This window comes from Mesoplodon bidens (genome assembly GCF_964165515.1).
Source record: "Mesoplodon bidens genome assembly, chromosome: 4".
NCBI classification, from domain to species: Eukaryota; Metazoa; Chordata; class Mammalia; order Artiodactyla; family Ziphiidae; genus Mesoplodon; species Mesoplodon bidens.
In genome coordinates, this window is record NC_138160.1 from 109,381,684 (window position 1) to 109,401,585 (window position 19,902).

Sequence of the window (19,902 nt, forward strand, 5' to 3'; positions counted from 1 at the left end):
AAGAAGAAAAATGAACATAAATGAAAGGTGTGGTAGGCAGAATCATGGCCCCTCCGAAGATGTCCATGTCCTAATTTGTGGCACCTGAAAATATGTTACCTTACATGGCAAAATGGATTTTGCACATGTGATTAAATTAGGGACCTAGAGATGGGGAGATGATCCTGAATTTTCCAGGTGGACCCAGTGTAATCACAATAGTCCTCCTGAGTGGAATAGGGAGGCAGGAGGTTGGGTGTCAGAGTCAGAGCTTTGAAGATGCTGCGAGGAAGGGGCCACAAGGTAAGGAATGTATGTGTCCTCTAGAAATTAAAGAAAACAAGGGAAGATTCTCCCCTAGAGTCTCCAGAAAGGAATGTGGCCTTGTTGACACCTTGATTTTAGCTCAATGAGACTTGTGTCAGACTTCTCACCTCCAGAAATGTAAAATAATAGATTTGTGTTGTTTTAAGCCACTAAGTTTGTTGAAATTCCATTTGAAATCGAGTAAAACTAAAATCTAATACAATGGGGTAAGAGGACTTTAGATTTCTTTAGTAAGGTGTATGAATATTCAAATTCTTCAAGTAGACAGCCCAGAAGCCGTCTGCCATGTAACATTATGTGTATATGTGCATATCTGTATGTACATATTTTATATATTGGCATACATATATATGTATACATATGAGTTGAGATATATAAATATATATGCCATAAATTAAAGTATTCTGAAAACAATTTAAAAGTTAAAAAGTAATACTTCATGATGTTCTGCGATGATAATTACCTTCTTAGTTTCATAATCCTTTCTGGCCAGCAAAATAAAACATAAAGCATATTTATACACACTGTAACTTAGAGTTCTGTCACTTGTGTCTAAAGGAGAGGCATCCTGTTTAGTTCTGCAGAAAGCCAGCTGTTATGGTTTACCAACCATTCTATAAACACTTGGAGTTTGGATAAGATTCGAAAGTAATAGTTCATGGGTTTTCATAGTCTGAAAATTACCTCTAAAACTTACTTCCTGTAGATAAACTAATAACATAAAAATTCAGAAGCTCTATAATGGTAAAAGTTTGTTTTTCAAAAATTTTTTTAAATCAAAGAATTCTAATCATTGAATTAATATTTAATTAGGATTTATGTACTTGGTTATAAAAGTGGCTGTTTTTAGTGAACCCAAGGTAATCATTTATGTTCTTAATCTCTTGTTTTTCTTAGCTTTCTTTCCAAGTCATTTATTAATAAAATGTTATAAATGTTCATTTTAAATAATATTGAGTAATAATAACTTTATAAGTCCTGGTAGCTGTCAAGTGCTCAAGGAAATGTATTAATTCTGGTGGAATAACTTTGTTTATAATACTGTTATGTTTTGGTAGCATAATAATGAGAAGGCTAAATGGTTTAATTGTGATGCAGACATAATTTAGGAGTTACAGTTTTTATAAAAATGACACATGCCCATTATAAACTTTAAATAAAATGAAAGAGTACAAAAAAAGAACAAAACAAGTTATTTCAAATATTGATATATTACATATATTTGGGTAGAAAAATAAATAGATAAAAACATAACAATGTAATTATATTGCACGTGATATTTCCAGTAAAAATTTTAGATTTTATTTCACTAAAATGTAATAGTTAACTACACATTTAAAATTGAAGGAGATGCTGATGTCTGATAACTGTTCCTTTACCACAAAAGCTATTAATTTTTTTTTTTTTTTTTTTTTGTGGTATGCGGGCCTCTCACTGTTGTGGCCTCTCCCCTTGCGGAGCACAGGCTCCGGACACGCAGGCTCAGCGGCCATGGCTCATGGGCCCCGCCGCTCCACGGCGTTTGGGTTCTTCCCGGACCGGGGCATGAACCCGTGTCCCTGCATCGGCAGGCGGACTCTCAACCACTGCGCCACCAGGGAAGCCCTATTAATTTTTTAAGACGTGTTTTAAGGTCATGAAAAATGATTAGAAGAATGTTCAGGTTGGAGTTATTAGTTAGACAGTATGAACATTCATTATGGTAAAAGATGAGAAAATGGTGTTCTTATACTTCGGTTTTCACTCCCTTGACTAGTAGACAGATTGTAGGTTGGCTCCCACTTCTCCTCACCTCCCCCTACTCTTGCTCTTGTGTGATCCCCTCCACCTCTGATTTACATCTAACCAGCAGAACACAGCAAAGGTTAAAGGATGTTACCACCTTGATTATGCTTCATAAGGTTTTAATGTCCATCTTGCTAGGTGTCAGATCCTTGAAGACTGTTGCAACAAGAGCCTCAGTTTCTTGCTGGCTATTGGACAGTGCTGCCCTCTCTTTCCTCCTTATGAGTCTTTTTAGAAGACAGCTCACAAAATAGTTTCTTGATTTATCAAAGCCAGCAAGGAAGAGAGTTTTAGTAAAACAAATTATTTCACTTGCAGGTGATTTTATTTCTGACAAATGAATGAAACTGACTTCTAAGTCTCATTCTATCCTTCAAATTCTCCCTATTGCTCACCCTAGGGATTGGAGGTAATAAAAGAGTCTGGATAGTGGAGGCTCAGAGGTTGTAAGACTTCAGTACAGCTTGGCAGGCAAGCTTCTTACAACCAGGACTTGTTATTTTAATACTTGCTCATCTCTTAAAAAGCCATCAGTCATTTGAACTAATCTCATGGCTCTCTGAGAATTTACTTGTGTTTAGAAGAAACTGCGATAAAATTCTCTGAGTTTGTTCTTAATTCCAGCGATCATAGTTATTTAATTTCAAAAACAGATTTATCTGCTTAATCATGGAACTTAATTTGTGTAGTTAACATTTGAATTTTTTTTTTTTAATTTTTGGCTGCATTGGGTCTTCGTCGCTGTGTGCGGCCTTTCTCTAGTTGCAGCAAGTGGGGGCTACTCTTCGTTGTGGTGCACAGGATTCTCATTGTGGTGGCTTCTCTTGTTGCAGAGCATTGGCTCTAGGCATGTGGGCTTCAGTAGTTGTGGTGCACAGGCTTAGTCGCTCTGCAGCATATAGGATCTTCCGGGACCAGGGCTCGAACCCATGTCCCCTGCATTGGCAGGCAGATTCTTAACCACTGCACCACCAGGGAAGTCCCAGCATTTGAAATTTTTGCCTGACTTACATCCTTTTTCCCTTTGTGGTTTGTTTCTGTAATTCTACTAGATTGCTGTTGGGCTGTCAATCATGTGGTCCCACTTCCCCTGCCACAGGTGTGTGAGCATGAGTCAGCATGATCATGCCACGACAGTGGACTGGGGAGTATTGGTGTGCTCAGGAAAGACCACAGTAATTTTGGGAATTGCCGTAAATATTGGCGAAGTTATTGGAATTTGTATTTAAACAAATTTGAGTCACTTGCAACTGAAATAATTGTGACAAATATAATTTGTTTTGCATTTGGTTGGAAATCTCAATAAACACCTCTGTTTTTGGCTTCTTCATTAAAGTAGATATATTTGATTTGATTCCCTGAGAATTCTACCCTTATTTAATTAATTAAATCTTGGTTACTGAGGTAAGGATGTATGAGTAGATCTCTTATTCTGTGTTCCAGGCTGCCTGAGAAATACCCAATGAAAGTGTTATTAGTTCTCCTTGTCCTCAAGGACATATAGAAATTACGTTTAATGTAGCCAAACATCTTTATAATTTTTAAGGCATGAATGATGCTCACATTCAAAGGCTAATTTGTTTTTAATAGTCTAAAACACATTGTTGTAATCACACATACATTTTTGACTTGCACAAAAGAGTGAGATTAAGTAGAAAGTGAACATTTTTAGTATTGAAGGTAGACTTTATGAGATGAAATGGTCAGAAATATTTGTCAAATATAATACCGTGAAAATAGTGATTTTACATTTTCCAGGATATTTTGATATAATTGTGTCAGCATAACCATGTAGTTTCCTTGCTTTGTAAATATTCTGCTTTTAAACATTGTGAAATGTTACTTCACTTCGTAAGTGCTGAGAAGATAGTTCTTTATGATCAGAAGAGGGATGTTAAAGGCTTGTTTAAGTAAAATTGTAAATCTGTCTTTTCCATGTTGCTGTTTTACCTTCAGATGCTACCCACCCTTTATTCTAACTGCTTCATTCACTGATTTTCATTCCTCTATTCACTTATTAAACTCATATTTATTGAGGACTTATTTTATGCTACATATTAGAAATAAAGTAGTTAATAGATATGAACCTTTCCCTCATGTGGTAACAGTCTCATAGGGGAACACAACACAAGCACATAGAAAATTCTAGCTCAACAAGCATCGTGGAGACTCTACGAGCTCTCTAAGTATCAGAAATGTGGGAGAACAAGCAGGGAAGGTGTCTATGAGGATGTAACCCTTGGGCTGAAAACTGAAGAAAGCATGGGAGGAATTGGGGGGGAGAGAGACTGTAGGAGTGTTTGAGGTAGAGAGAAGAGCGTGTTCAAAGACCCAGGGGAGTGTACACTCACATATTAGGGACTCAAAGAATACAAGGGTGGCAGGATGGATGGTCGGTGGCCGGTGCTTCACGGTGCCAGGTGAACCTGGGAAAGACTGTGAAGTGTTTTACTCCATGTTGAGCAGTGTTTTAGTTTATCTTGAAAAAAAGGAGATCACTGAAGTTTTTAGGGTGACATGTTGCTTTGCATATTGAAAAGATGACTCTGTGGTGAGAGGAAACAAAAAGAAAAACAAACCAACGCAATGGGCATTGTCTCCAGAACTAGAGCCAGTGAACACTTTCACAAGTTCAGGAAAAAAGTGGATGGTGCCTTGGATTGGGGGTGGGGAGGTGGGTGATGGTAGCCATGGTAGAGATGGACTAGATGGGGAAGAAGATAGATTTTCAAAAGATTTATAAGATAAAATCCACCATATTTGGTGGTGGGCTGAATGGCAATGAAGGATGGGAGAAAGAGGTTTCAAAAATAATTGTTAGGATTCTAACTTTGTGCAAATAAATGGATACTGATGTCTTTAACTGTAGTAAAGAAACATTATCCTCTCAAGTATCACAGAGTTTAGAATCATTTTTCCTGTGAACTGTCTTCCCTTCCCTCACTTGATCAAAACTTCCATGTTCTACTAGATACTATAACCTGAGGGTAAATTACCCAGACCAAATTAATATGTTACCATGTGGATGACTGATTCACCAGATGGTGCAACAAAGGGATATGAAACATTTTGGGTACCATAGGGCAGATATTTCAGGACATGAGAAATTTCAGTGCTTCTCTTTTCATATTATTCAGGTTCATCTAGAAAACATGATGGAAGCCCCTAGATAACACGTGAATAAGTATATTGAGGTAGTATGTTATTCCAATGTATTCCTCTTTCAGTATCTTACATTATTAATATGTAGTAGTTGGAAAATACCAGCTGTTTATCATTCCAAACAAATTATGTGTGTTTGAGTGTAAACAGAGTGTAAGTAGAAAGCCATATTAAGTCTCATAGCACTCTAACTTGTTTGATTGATAAGAATTTGAGAATCCATTTTTCATTTTCTCCCAGACTTACAAAAACCAACTTTAACTCTTTGTAACTTATTTTTACTTTTTGCACTGTTTAAATTCAAGATGAGTTTAAATCATTAAAACCCTCAGTGTCCTGAGACACTTATTTTAAAGCTGATGTTTCTTATAATCAAATAATACCTGCTCATGTTAGAAAACAGAAAAAAGGAATTTGTGGTTGTGGAATACAGGAACTTACTACTTTTTTTAGAGGAGGTGTAGACAGAACAGGCAGCCATTCTGACCGAAATCTGGGACCACTTTGTCAGCAAATCTGTCCTAGGCATATGTCCCAAAGACACTGTCTCCTGGGCTTCTAAGAGAACATGAGTGAGGATGTTTAATGTGGTGCCACCTGTTGGGGTGGGGGACTGGAGACCCACTGGGGGCATGGGTAGCTGAAATGGATGGATGTAAATCATGGAGAGTTGTGCAACAGTTAGAAGCAATAGAATATATATACACACACAGGGCTGTATGGGTGCACCGTAAAGCATGATGCTCAAGGGAAAAAGGAAGAACAGTATGAAATACATAACCCAATAGCATTGATTAAATTAAACAATACAGTTTTTAGAGCACACCAAAACTAAGACACACCATAAACACATTAGAAGAGTTGTCTATGAAGAAGGACAGGGGAATGGGAGCAGGGAATGAGGATAAAATGGAGTCAGTAGTTAAATAAACAAGAGGAAGAATTGAGCAGATCAGCGGTGTACTGAGGTTTCTGATTGATTCTTTTCTCCTCACCTGAAGCTCCCACATCATGAAAGATAAAAATGCTTGTGTTAGAAATTACATAAAGGTGCAAAGAAGGAAATAAGGTATCCCTACCGTCCTACTGTTTAGGAATTCCTGTTTATATGTTGCTTTCTTTCTTTCAAATCTAATTTAATGCATTTTTACAGTTAAGAAAATAATAACTACACAATTTTATATCCCCCCCCCCCTCACTTAACAGTACAGAGTAACAGGTAGTGAAGTCTGGTATAGAGTTTTGTAGTTTTGGCATTTAGTAGCTTTGTTATCTTGGGCAAGTTGAGTAACCCTCTAGTGACAGTTTCTTTATCTATAATAGCAGGTAATGATTTCTACCTCCCAAGGTGGAAATCTGAAGATTAAATGAGATCATGCCTGAACGGTGCCTAATTCGCTGCTGGCACAGAGTTGGGGCAGTTTCTGTTTCCAGAAACATTCCCTCATGCTGGTCTTAAAAATAAATACATTGTAGTATTTCTCTTACACTAAACACACAAATCTCTTATTCCTGGATATTTAGATTGCTTTAAATATTCTATTATTTAAAAAATTTTTAAGACCACCTATACACTTAAAATTTTATCATATCTTATTTCCTTAGGAGATTTGTAATTGTTGACCAAACACTGTTGACATGTTTAAGGCTTTTGATAATATAATGCTCCATTTTCTCCAATAAGCTAATACCACTATAATCCTCAAATTCACTTTTCTAAAACATAAATTTTTAATTTTCTTTCTCAGATTTTCTGTCATCATATCTTTGTCCCTTCTTTCTAAAAGATTTGGCTCCAGTAAGCTACCATTTTTATATACCTCCCTCCCTTTTTCCTCCTATTGTTTCCTTAAGTTCCAGATATTCTTATTAGTTTGGGGCTATGATTCCATGTTTGATAGGAGCTATATTCTTTTTATTGAAAAAAAAGCATGTAATTGGGAATATTTTTCCTAAGTCATTTTTAATCCTAAAAACTGGATTTTCAGGACTTATTTTCTTTAGCCTTTTGGAGAAAGTCTTGAATACTACCATCACCTTTTCTATACCTAAATTTTACACAAGGCAGAGACAGACTGTAATTTTCTTTGTTCTAATAGCCATTATTTTAGCATTTTGAGTAAGTATGCTTTAAACATTTTGTATATAATTGGACATTCATTCATAGTTTTCATATATAGTATTAAGGGTAGCAAAGCAGTGTTTAAGATCACTTCTTAGTCTATTGGGAGACATTGTCTATAATACTTGTAATTCAACCCCAGTGTCAAAACATCCAGGAAAAGTTGCTTTGATATCTTTCCTTCATCTGCAAACAGACAAAATCAGGGGGTGTTTATCCCATGATAAGTGCATGGGATAAATTTATACACAGGAATTAATCAGCCATCACTTACTGAGCATAGAGTATGGGCAGCAAATTATATGAGCTACAATAGAAGAATGGAAGGGAATAAAAGGCCTGTGCCTTTCCTTCTAAGAACTTTTAATTTGGTTGGGGTAGATAGGACAACATAGAGAAGAAGAGAACTAATGTTATAATGTACCACGTGTAGTTTCTGGGAGTGGAAAAGATCGTGCCATAGGGCTTTCGTGGAGAAAATGTACAGACTGGAGGAGTTCGATAAAGTGTTAGGCCAGCTGAGGTTTGAGGAACAGGTAGGATTTAGACGGATGAAAAGAAGGATGATTGTGTGCAGTGGCTGAGAGTGGTGGGGGCTTGGAGGAGGGAGGAAGGTCATAGTAGGTCACAGTGTTCCAGGAATCCTAGCAGTGTGACCAAACTGGACAGCAGTAGCCAAAGCTCTTACTGACCCTGTAAGGTGGAATGGGGATGGGCTCTAGGGACAAAAATTCCCCCTTGAAACACAGAGGTCTCTGCCACACATGTGAGGGAGCATTCTCTAAACAATTTAAGCTTGCAAGTTTATCAGTGAATCAGTTTATTCACTGGTCAGTGTACAAATGAAAACCAGAACATTTTCTATACTTGGTATTTGATGAGGGTTTTCACTTGTTCAGTAATAATTTCTTCTGTTCACAGTTGTTATGTGTTCCAAGTAATATTTCAATGAGCAAGGGAGGGAGGTTAGGCAGGAAGGAGAGGGAATGAAGAACTAAGAGTGGTAGGAAAAGACCTAATAAACCATGCCAAGAGCAGCTGTGCTTTGGACTCAGTAGGGGCGTGTGTTCCAAGAAAAGTACTTTAAGAAAATGAGATTAAAACCAGGGAGATTAATCAGATAGAAATCAAACTGGAACTTGGAATTTCCAAAAGATTGACAACCAAATGACAGTGGCAAGAAGGAAAACCCACTCCCTACAAAAAAAAAAAAAAAAAAAAAAAGCACTAGAAGCTAAGTTCAGCCAGGAAAATCAAAGTGACAGAGTGCTGCTTCAGCATTTTTATTCATTCTTAACAAAATGGGAATCTTACCAATAAGTTTCAAGGCATGATTGATGAGAATGGGGATAAGAATTTGCCATAAATTACTCAAGTTCTGTTGTAGAGAAACAGTATGTGTGGTCAGCTTCTGTGCTTTATTGTTGCAGTGCCGAAACTTTAATACTGCTTGCCTCATGTCTTAGGTTACATTACAGAACTTTTGCTGGGAATGCAGAAGGTTGAAACCTTGAAGCCTACTTAGTAGATTTTTTAATCTAAGGTTACATAGTTTGCTTGTGACAATCCTAAAAAAGAAAGTTGTGTTCTGGAGCTTTCATTGAGTATGCTTTAGAAATTTTACATAAAATTGGCTATTTATTTATGGTTTTCACATACAGTATTTAGGATAGCAAAGCAATGTTTCAGATAACTTCTTAGTCTGTTAGAAGACATTATCTATAACATTCGTAATTACAGATTTTAGAGAAGAATTCACTTAATATTTGGGTCACCTTTAGAAAGATGACTGTTCATCTACACAGATTCAAAATGTTACAAGTAAAAGAAAATAAGAATTATGAAAATTTTAAATCTAGGCTTTCTTTGAGTGAATTCAGGTTTATTCAGCAGTGCCTAATTTCTGCTTCTGTTGTTTTCACTATTTGTGATGTGAACTTGAACAAAGTCATCTACGGAATCCTTCACAGTGTTTGTTAGAGATCAGCAATCTTTTTCCGTAAAAAAACAGCTAATAAATATTTTAGGCTTTCTGGATGGACTAGGTGGTCTCTGTCACAACTACACACCTCTTCTGTTGTAGCCCAAAAGCAGCCATAGACAAGGGAATAAGTGAATGTGATAATAAACTTGACAAAAACATATGGTGGGCCAGATTTTCCCAGCAGATTGTAGTTTGCCCACCCTGATCTATGTTTTAAAACCTTAAATAGAGACTTAAGTGAAAGAAACAGAGAATTGGGTAGTTAGTTCAGTGTTTTAGGCATATTTCACATTATATACTTTTCTATTCTTGATGCTAAATTAGTGTGACTTCTAAAAATGTATATGAATTTATATTACTTAGGAAAAAAATCTCCATTGGAAGGAATACTTGCAAGAAATAAAACTCGGGCTTCCCTGGTGGCGCAGTGGTTGAGAGTCCGCCTGCCGATGCAGGGGACACGGGTTCGTGTCCCGGTCCGGGAAGATACCACATGCCGCAGAGCGGCTGGGCACGTGAGCCATGGCCGCTGAGCCTGCGCTTCCGGAGCCTGTGCTCCGCAAGGGGAGAGGCCACAACAGTGAGAGGCCCGTGTACCGCAAAAAAAAAAAAAAAAAAAAAAAAGATAAAACTCTTAATTTTAATATTGCCTATTTCTTAGGAAAAAATGTGATTTTCTAGAATATGTATTTTATATATATATATATATATATATATATATATAAGCTTTTACAATTTGTGCAAATTCTAAGAGTGTCTTAATTTCCTTACTTTAGTTTGTTAAAATTGTAGGCCAAGCTTTCACTTCAAGTTTGGTATACTGTGTGCCTGCATTCTCAGTGGAAATTGGGGTGGGGAAACCTAGAAAAAGCATCAGGAAAAGAAGGGAAGGAATCACTGACATAGCTTAATGCCTTTGTTGTTTTTGAAAACGGTGGTTAAAATTTGTGAACATAGTGAGTGAATCATGTGTAAGTGGTAAAAGGTGGGTATGTAAAGTGAGGATATTTTATGGTTTCCCTTATGACAAGGAAGAGGGAAGAAACTAAGAAACATTGAGTGCATATATGTCATAGGCATTGTGCTAGAGTTTTGTTGAACTGTAAAAGCAACTGTGCAAGGTAGATATATTTATCTTCATATTTGCAGTTGAGAAAACTTAAGCTCGGGAAAGTTAATATCACAGCTGGTTAATACCTGAGCCAGTATTGAAACATGACCCCATAAAATGAAAAAGCCCAAGCTCCTTCCATTGTTGTTCATTGTACAGATTTTTTTTTACAGATTTATTGAAGTATAATTTCTTTAAAATGGTATGTTAGTTTCTGCTTTATAACAAAGTGAATCAGTTATACATATACATATATTCCCATATCTCTTCCCTCTTGTGCCTTCCTCCCTCCCGCCCTCCCTATCCCACCCCTCTAGGTGGTCACAAAGCACCCGAGCTGATCTCCCTGTGCTATGTGGCTGCTTCCCACTAGCTATCTATTTTACGTTTGGTAGTGTATATATGTCCATGCCACTCTCTCACTTTGTCACAGCTTACCCTTCCCCCTCCCCATATCATCAAGTCCATTCTCTAGTAAGTCTGTGTCTTTATTCCTGTCTTACACCTAGGTTCTTCATGACATTTTTTTTCTTAGATTCCATAAATATGTGTTAGCATACGGTATTTGTCTTTCCCTTTCTGACTTACTTCACTCTGTATGACAGACTCTAGGTCAATCCACCTCACTACAAATAACTCAATTTCGTTTCTTTTTATGGCTGAATAATATTCCATTATATATATGTGCCACATCTTCTTTATCCATTCATCCGATGATGGACACTTAGGTTGTTTCCATCTCCTGGCTATTATAAATAGAGCTGCAATGAACATTGTGGTACATGACTCTTTTTGAATTATGGTTTTCTCAGGGTATATGCCCAGTAGTGGGATTGCTGGGTCATATGGTAGTTCTACTTTTAGTTTTTTAAGGAACGTCCGTACTCTTCTCCATAGTGGCTGTACCAATTCACATTCCCATCAGCAGTGCAAGAGTGTTCCCTTTTCTCCACACCCTCTCCAGCATTTATTGTTTTGAGATTTTTTGATGATGGCCATTCTGACTGGTGTGAAATGATATCTCATTGTAGTTTTGATTTGCATTTCTCTAATGATTAATGATGTTGAGCATTCTTTCATGTGTTTGTTGGCAGTCTGTATATCTTCCTTGGAGAAATGTCTATTTAGGTCTTCTGCCCATTTTTGGATTGGGTTGTTTGTTTTTTTGTTATTGAGCTGCATGAGCTGCTTGTACATTTTAGAGATTAATCCTTTGTCAGTTGCTTCATTTGCAAATATTTTCTCCCATTCTGAGGGTTGTCTTTTGGTCTTGTTTATGGTTTCCTTTGCTGTGCAAAAGCTTTGAAGTTTCATTAGGTCCCATTTGTTTATTTTTGTTTTTATTTCCATTTCTCTAAGGAGGTGGGTCAAAAAGGATCTTGCTGTGATTTATGTCATAGAGTGTTCTGCCTACGTTTTCCTCTAAGAGTTTGATAGTTTCGGGCCTTACATTTAGGTCTTTAATCCATTTTGAGCTTATTTTTCTGTATGGTGTTAGGGAGTGTTCTAATCTCATACTTTTATATGTAGCTGTCCAGTTTTCCCAGCACCACTTATTGAAGAGGCTGTCCTTTCTCCACTGTAAATTCCTGCCTCCTTTAGCAAAGATAAGGTGACCACATGTGCGTGGGTTTATCTCTGGGCTTTCTATCCTGTTCTATTGATCTACCTTTCTGTTTTTGTGCCAGTACCATACTGTCTTGATTACTGTAGCTTTGTAGTACAGTCTGAAGTCAGGGAGCCTGATTTTTCCAGCTCCGTTTTTCTTTCTTGAGATTGCTTTGGCTATTCGGGGTCTTTTGTGTTTCCATACAAATTGTGAAATTTTTTGTTCTAGTTGTGTGAAAAATGCTAGTGGTAGTTTAATAGGGATTGCATTGAATTTGTAGATTGCTTTGGGTAGTAGAGTCATTTTCACAATGTTGATTCTTCTAATCCAAGAACATGGTATATCTCTCCATCTATTTGTATCATCTTTAATTTCTTTCATCAGTGTCTTCCAATTTTCTGCATACAGGTCTTTTGTCTCCTTAGGTAGGTTTATTCCTAGGTATTTTATTCTTTTTGTTGCAGTGGTAAATGGGAGTGTTTTCTTGATTTCACTTTCAGAAGTTTCATCATTAGTGTATAGGAATGCCAGAGATTTCTGTGCATTAATTTTGTATCCTACTACTTTACCAAATTCATTGATTAGCTCCAGTAGTTTTCTGGTAGCATATTTAGGATTCTCTATGTATAGTATCATGTCATCTGCAAACAGTGACAGCTTTACTTCTTCTTTTCCAAGTTGGATTCCATTTTTTTCTTTTTCTCCTCTGATTGCTGTGGCTAAAACTTCCAAAACTATGTTGAATAAGAGTGGTGAGAGTGGGAAACCTTGTCTTCTTCCTGATCTTAGTGGAAATGGTTTCACTTTTTCACCATTGAGGACGATGTTGGCTGTGGGTTTGTCATATATGGCCTTTATTATGTTGAGGAAAGTTCCCTCTATGCCTACTTTCTGGAGGGCTTTTATCATAAATGGGTGTTGAATTTTGTCGAAAGCTTTCTCTATATCTTTTGAGATGACCATATGGTTTTTCTCCTTCAATTTGTTAATATGGTGTATCAGATTGATTGATTTGCATATACTGAAGAAGCCTTGCATTCCTGGAATAAACCCCCCTTGATCATGGTGTATGGTGCTCTTAATGTGCTGTTGGATTCTGTTTGCTAGTATTTTGTTGAGGATTTTTGCATCTATGTTCATCAGTGATATTGGCCTATAGTGTTCTTTCTGTGTGACATCCTTGTCTGGTTTTGGTATCAGGGTGATGGTGGCCTTGGAGAATGAGTTTGGGAGTGTTCCTCCCTCTGCTATATTTTGGAAGAGTTTGAGAAGGTTAGGTGTTAGCTCTTCTCTAAATGTTTGATAGAATTGGCCTGTGAAGCCATCTGGTCCTGGGCTTTTGTTTGTTGGAAGATTTTTAATCACAGTTTCAATTTCAGTGCTTGTGATTGGTCTGTTCATATTTTCTATTTCTTCCTGATTCAGTCTTGGCAGGTTGTGCATTTCTAAGAATTTGTCCATTTCTTCCAGGTTGTCCATTTTTTTGGCATAGAGTTGCTCGTAGTGATCTCTCATGATCTTTTGTATTTATGCAGTGCCAGTTGTTACTTCTCCTTTTTCATTTCTAATTCTATTGATTTGAGTCTTCTCCCTTTTTTTCTTGATGAGTCTGGCTAATGGTTCATCAATTTTGTTTATCTTCTCAGAGAACCAGCTTTTAGTTTTATTGATCTTTGCTATCATTTCTTTCATTTCTTTTTCATTTATTTCTGATCTGATCTTTATGATTTCTTTCCTTCTGCTAACTTTGGGGTTTCTTTGTTCTTCTTTCTCTAACTGCTTTAGGTGCAAGGTTAGGTTGTTTATCTGAGATGTTTCCTGTTTCTTAAGGTAGTATTGTATTGCTGGAAACTTCCCTCTTAGAACTGCTTTTGCTGCATCCCATAGGTTTTGGGTCGTTGTGTCTCCATTGTCATTTGTTCCTAGGTATTTTTTGATTTCCTCTTTGATTTCTTCAGTGATCCCTTCATTATTAATCAGTGTATTGTTTAGCCTCCATGTGTTTGTATTTTTTACAGATCTTTTCCTGTAATTGATTTCTAGTCTCATAGTGTTGTGGTTGGAAAAGATACTTGATAGAATTTCAATTTTCTTAAATTTACCAAGGCTTGATTTGTGACCCAAGATATGATCTATCCTGGAGAATGTTCCATGAGCACTTGAGAAAATTGTGTATTTTGTTGTTTTTGACTGGAATGTCCTATAAATATCAATTAAGTCCATCTTGTTTAATGTATCATTTAAAGCTTGTGTGTCCTTATTTATTTTCATTTTGGATGATGTGTCCATTGGTGAAAGTGGGGTGTTAAAGTCCCCTACTATGAATGTGTTACTGTCGATTTCCCCTTTTATGGCTGTTAGCATTTGCCTTATGTATTGAGGTGCTCCTGTGTTGGGTGCATAAATATTTACAATTGTTATATCTTCTTGGATCGATCCCTTGATCATCATATAGTGTCCTTCTTTGTCTCTTCTAATAGTCTTTATTTTAAAGTCTATTTTGTTTGTTATGAGAATTGCTACTCCAGTTTTCTTTTGGTTTCCATTTGCATGGAATATCTTTCTCCATGCCCTCACTTTCAGTCTGTATGTGTCTCTAGGTCTGAAGTGGGTCTCTTGTAGACAGCATATATATGGGTCTTGTTTTTGTATCCATTCAGCCAGTCTGTGTCTTTTGGTGGGAGCATTTAATCCATTTACATTTAAGGTAATTATCGATATGTATGTTCCTATTCCCATTTTCTTAATTGTTTTGGGTTTGTTATTGTAGGTCTTTTCCTTCTCTTGTGTTTCTTGCCTGGAGAAGATCCTTTAGCATTTGTTGTAAAGCTGGTTTGGTGGTGCTGAACTCTCTCAGCTTTTGCTTGTTTGTAAAGGTTTTAATTTCTCCATCAAATCTAAATGAGATTCTTGCTGCGTAGAGTAATCTTGGTTGTAGGATTTTCTCATTCATCACTTTAAATATGTCCTGCCAGTCCCTTCTGGCTTGCAGAGCTTCTGCTGAAAGTTCAGCTGTTAACCTTATGGAGATTCCCTTGTGTGTTATTTGTTGTTTTTCCCTTGCTGCTTTTAATATGTTTTCTTTGTATTCAATTTTTGACAGTTTGATTAATATGTGTCTTGGCGTGTTTCTCCTTGGATTTATCCTGTATGGGACTCTCTGTGCTTCCTGGACTTGATTAACTATTTCCTTTCCCATATTAGGGAAGTTTTCAACTGTAATCTCTTCAAATATTTTCTTAATCCCTTTCTTTTTCTCTTCTTCTTCTGGAACCCCTATAATTCGAATGTTTGTGCTTTTAATTTTGTCCCAGAGGTCTCTGAGACTCTCCTCAGTTCTTTTCATACTTTTTTCTTTATTCTGATCTGCAGTAGTTATTTCAACTATTTTATCTTCCAGGTCACTTATCCGTTCTTCTGCCTCAGTTATTCTGCTATTGATCCCATCTAGAGTATTTTTAATTTCATTTATTGTGTTGTTCATCATTGCTTGTTTCATCTTTAGTTCTTCTAGCTCCTTGTTAAATGTTTCTTGCATTTTCTCTATTCTATTTGCAAGATTTTGGATCATCTTTACTATCATTATTCTGAATTCTTTTTCAGGTAGACTGCCTATTTCCTCTTCATTTGTTAGGTCTGGTGGTTTTTTTTTTTTTTTTTTTTCTTTTTTTTTTGCGGTATGCGGGCCTCTCACTGTTGTGGCCTCTCCCATTGCGGAGCACAGGCTCCGGACGCGCAGGCCCAGCGGCCATGGCTCACGGGCCCAGCCGCTCCGCGGCATATGGGATCCTCCCAGACCGGGGCACGAACCCGCATCCCCTGCATCGGCAGGCGGACTCTCAACCACTGCGCCACCAGGGAGGCCCGATGGTGGGTTTTTATATTGCTCCGTCATCTGTTGTGTGTTTCTCTGTCTTCTCATTTTGCTTATCTTACTGTGTTTGGGGTCTCCTTTTTGCAGGCTGCAGGTTCGTAGTTCCCGTTGTTTTTGGTGTCTGTCCCCAGTGGCTAAAGTTGGTTCAGTGGGTTGTGTAGGTTTCCTGGTGGAGGGGACTAGTGGATGAGGCTGGATCTTGTCTTTCTGGTGGGCAGGTCCACATCTGGTGGTGTGTTTTGGGGTGTCTGTGGCCTTATTATGATTTTAGGAAGCCTCTGTGCTAATGGGTGGGGTTGTGTTCCTGTCTTGCTAGTTGTTTGGCATAGGGTGTCCAGCACTGTAGCTTGCTGGTTGTTGAGTGAAGCTGGGTGTTGGTGTTGAGATCGAGATCTCTGGGAGATTTTCGCCCTTTGATATTACATGGAGCTGGGAGATCTCTTGTGGACTAGTGTCCTAAAGTTGGCTCTGTCACCTCAGAGGCACAGCACTGACTCCTGGCTGCAGCACCAAGAGCCTATCATCCACACAGCTCAGAATAAAAAGGAGAAAAAGTAGAAAGAAAGAGGATAAAATAAAATAAAATAAAGGAAGATAAAATAAAATAAAGTTATTAAAGTAAAAAATAATTATTAAGAAAAAACATTTTTTTTAAGTAAAACAAAAATCCGGACGGATAGAACCCTAGGACAAATGGTGAAAGCAAAGCTATACAGACAAAATCTCACACAGAAGCATACTCACAAAAAGAGGAAAAGGGGAAAAAATAATAAATCTTGCTCTCAAAGTCCACCTCCTCAATTTGGGATGATTCGTTGTCTATTCATGTATTCCACAGATGCAGGGTACATCAAGTTGATTGTGGCGATTTAATCCGCTGCTCCTGAGGCTGCTGGGAGAGATTTCTCTTTGTCTTCTTTGTTCGCACAGCTCCCGGGGCTTAGTTTTGGATTTGGCCCCGCCTCTGCGTGTAGGTCGCCAGAGGGCGTCTGTTCTTCCCTCAGACAGGACGGGGTTAGAGGAGCCGCTGGTTCGCGGGCTCCGGCTCACTCAGGCCGGGGGGGAGGGAGGGGTATGGAGTGTGGGGCGGAGCCTGCAGCGGCAGAGGCCTGCGTGACGTTGCACCAGCCTGAGGCGCGCTGTGCGTTCTCCCGGGAAAGTTGTCTCTGGATCCCGGGACCCTAGCAGTGGCGGGCTGCACAGGCTCCCCGGAAAGGAGGTGTGGAGAGTGACCTGTGCTTGCACACAGGCTTCTTGGTGGCAGCAGCAGCAGCCTTAATGTCTCATGCCCGTCTTTGAGGTCCGCGCTGTCGCGGCTCGCGCCCGTCTCTGGAGCTCCTTTAAGGAGCGCTCTTAATCCCCTCTCCTCGCGCACCAGGAAACAAAGAGGGAAGAAGAAGTCTTTTGCCTCTTCGGCAGCTCCAGACTTTTTCCCGGACTCCCTCCCAGCTAGCTGTGGTGCACTAACCCCCTGCAGGCTGTGTTCATGCCGCCAGTCCTCTCCCTGTGCTCCTACCGAAGCCGAAGCCTCATCTCCCAGCCCCGCCCGCCCCGGCCGGTGAGTAGACAAGCCTCTCGGGCTGGTGAGTGCCGGTCGGCACCGACCCTCTGTGCGGGAATCTCTCCGCTTTGCCCTCCGCACCCCTGTTGCTGTGCTCTGCTCCGCGGGTCTGAAGCTTCCCCCCTCCGCCACCCGCAGTCTCCGCCCATGAAGGGGCTTCCTAGTGTGTGGAAACCTTTCCTCCTTCACGGCTCCCTCCCACTGGTGCAGGTCCTGTCCCTATCCTTTTGTCTCTGTTTATTTTTTCTTTTGCCCTACCCAGGTACGTGGGGAGTTTCTTGCCTTTTAGGAGGTCTGAGGTCTTCTGCCAGCGTTCAGTAGGTGTTCTGTAGGAGTTGTTCCAGGTGTAGATGAATTTCTGGTGTATCTGTGGGAAGAAGGTGATCTCCGCGTCTTACTCTTCCGCCACCTTCCTCATTTTTCCCATTGTACAGATTTGATTCATTTAGGCAGTGGAATGTCTGTTTGAGAAATCAGCATCTATGAAAACTTTGGTGATGGCTTTCCGCTGCAGCCTGGGTTGACTCTCAGGGGTAAATGAAGAGAATGATGTTGGTCAGGAGTAGCTGAGGCTAGGTGGTGGCATAAAACTATCTGAGGCAAAGTGGACATAAATGAATGGTGAGAGAGAAATTACTAATTTGGATGTGCCTTGGCTTGTATGACCCTTTTTTCCCCTAGATGAAATCTTAGCAAGCAGAAGGCTGCTGTCAACTACTGCAATAGAAAAATCACAGTTCTTCACTCAGTTTCCAAAGTAAAGCCATTCACTGACCCAGACCCCGCTGATTGAAGATCCTCCTGGTAGGACCTTGCAAAGCCACAACAAGTACATATGGTAAACATTCTTTTGATCCATTCCTAAGGAACGTACAGCCATTTACCAGGTTAACTGTGCACTGGAATAAGGGGAATATTCAGCTTGTTAAAGGTTTCTCAACTATGACTTCTGAGCTAACACTGCTACCAGAAGGTCTGAAACACCACCATGGTTCTCCAATTAGAAAGGAAGCTCTGGAGGTGTTGAAGTTTTGGGGCAAGTTCATCTTAAAGTGGTTCTAGTGAGCACCTGTGTGTAGGAAAATAGGGATACACACACTGACTTAGTAACTGACAGAAGCCTTACATTTTTTCCACTGACTTAAGAAGTAATAGCTAATAAAGGCTAAGTAAGAATGGCCAAATGGAAAACTTTCCATCCTTTCAAAGAATTGTCTGAAGCAATATCACATTTCACCCAGGATTTCAAGAGATTATCCTAATCTCCAAAGACTTAAAGGTTATAAGAGTAGTGGTTCCCAATATATGCCCTTTTAATTCACCTACTTGCCCCCTAGCCCCATACTAGATGAATCCTAGTAGATGATGGTGGATGCCTATAAATTGATCCAAGGAGTTCTAGTCCCAATCCCAGAGGCTATACTCGACCTGATATTTTTACTGAAACAGACTTGCAAATGCTCTGGCATTTGGAATGTGCTATTCATCTGTTAAATATATTCTTCTCAATTCCCATAAGACGGATCAAGAATAATTTACATTTACATGAGAAGAGAAACGAGAGATACATGTTCTCTTGCTTTTGGCTGTTAATTCTCCCTGATTTATGTCTTAACAAAGCTTGCAGGGAGCTTTACCATCTTGATATTCTATAGAACATCATGCTGGTAAACTATGTTGATGGCATTGTGCTAATTAGACCAGGTAGCAGGAGGTGGCAAGTAATCTAGGAGTATTCTAGAAGTATTAGGAAGTTGCATGCATTTGAAAGGCTGGGTAATAAACCCCATGAGGATTCAAGAACCAGTCATAACAATGAAGTGTGCAGCTTGGAAGATCATCCCTACTACTTTCCACTAATAAAGTGACAGGATATACTGTACTTGGCAGTAATGCTCATTCCCACTTACTCAGTGACTTAGAAGATTGCCAAGTTAGAGTGGGGCCCAGAGTAAGGAGAAGAACAGGTTTTGTACCCTAGAATATCTATGGTATTAGGAATTTCCATGATAGGAAGGAAAGCTTGTGGTATCTATAGCTATCCCCCAAAGAGAAATGCATCATAGTCTTTTAGAAATCTAGACCAAGGTCTTTTCTCCTGCAGGAGAGAACTACTCACCATTTTGAAAATAGCTTCTGGCATACCACTGGGCCTTGGTAAAGACTGAGTGCCTGACCATGGAAGACCAAATGACCATACAACTGCAGTTTCTTATCATGACTTGAGTTTTGTTATATCCACTATTATTAATAGTTACTTTGGGATACCTAGCCTATACTAGAAATATTGCAGGCAAATGGGTTTAAGGATATCATATTTCTGGATGACAACCTATGATGAATTAAAAGAATGGGAGGGCTTCCCTGGTGGCGCAGTGGTTGAGAGTC